Here is a 1,095-nt window from a genome sequence, read left to right as displayed (position 1 = left end):
TAAAGAAATCAGATCAGTGTTTGCCAAGGTGGGGGGCAGGAAAGGAGTAAAAACTGTTAAAAAGTTTCAAGGAAACTTTTGGAATGGTAGGAAACATTTTCTCTATTGTTATTATCATAGAACAATCGTATGTAAAATAAACTGAAAACTTGTAAATTCATTATCTTAATAATGTATGTGAGTAATTATTGCTATTTTGGTACACAAGACATTCCTATATTTTTCTGTGAAATGGAAGTGAGTCTATCTGCCAAGAAATAGGAAATAGATATGATGTTTGGGAGGTGAGGAAAGCAGGAAAGGTCTTGAATAGTCACTGAAAATATGAGAAAAGACTGACTTCTGTGCATAGGAGGATTGCTAAACAGTGCAGTGGAGAACTGACACCATAGTTTTGATGTGGCACCATTATGCATGTATGCATTATGGTCTCCACCAGTCCAAACAGGAGAAGAAGGGCCAGATGGTTGTACTAATTCGTGTTGGGCGAATGGCATAGGAAGACTATGAGGCAAGAGGGTTGAGAATGTCGAAAAGAGAAGGCTAGTAATGACACAGTGAGTTTCTCAGCTGGAGAGAGGTGAAAGTAAAAATTGGAAGGGTCTGTTAAACTTTGAGGACAACGAGGGGGCAAAGACAAAGTGATCAAATATTATTATCAGAGCATAGGTATAATGGTATTAAGAGCATGAGAGAACTTGAGGAACATTAGGGTGTAGTCACCATCATTTATCATTTCAGAGAGGGAGTGTGATAAAGTATAAGATGTGGTCAGGAATGTAGCAGTTGAAAGAAAGAGGAGGTAAAGAAAACGGGATGCTAGGATATTTTGACATTGATGTTTTCATAAAATGATACAAACAAGAATTACATTGATGAGCCAAGTTCCAAAGCTTTGTACAGGAGAGAGGCCTAATCTTAACCAACACATAAAGAGTAGTCTCCTGGAGGAATGCTGGGAGATTTTCCTTTTTGATAAGGGATGTGGAGAAACCTTTGCCTCTCCATTTCTGCTTTCATGTATAGTTGTTTAAGGGGCTATTATTATTATTATTATTATTGGAAATGCTGCAATAATTTTGTAACCAGTGGAGA

The sequence above is a fragment of the Propithecus coquereli genome, unplaced genomic scaffold (genome assembly GCF_000956105.1).
Source record: "Propithecus coquereli isolate 6110/MARCELLA unplaced genomic scaffold, Pcoq_1.0 Scaffold731, whole genome shotgun sequence".
NCBI lineage: Eukaryota > Metazoa > Chordata > Mammalia > Primates > Indriidae > Propithecus > Propithecus coquereli.
Note: the sequence above shows the minus strand (reverse complement) of the source record.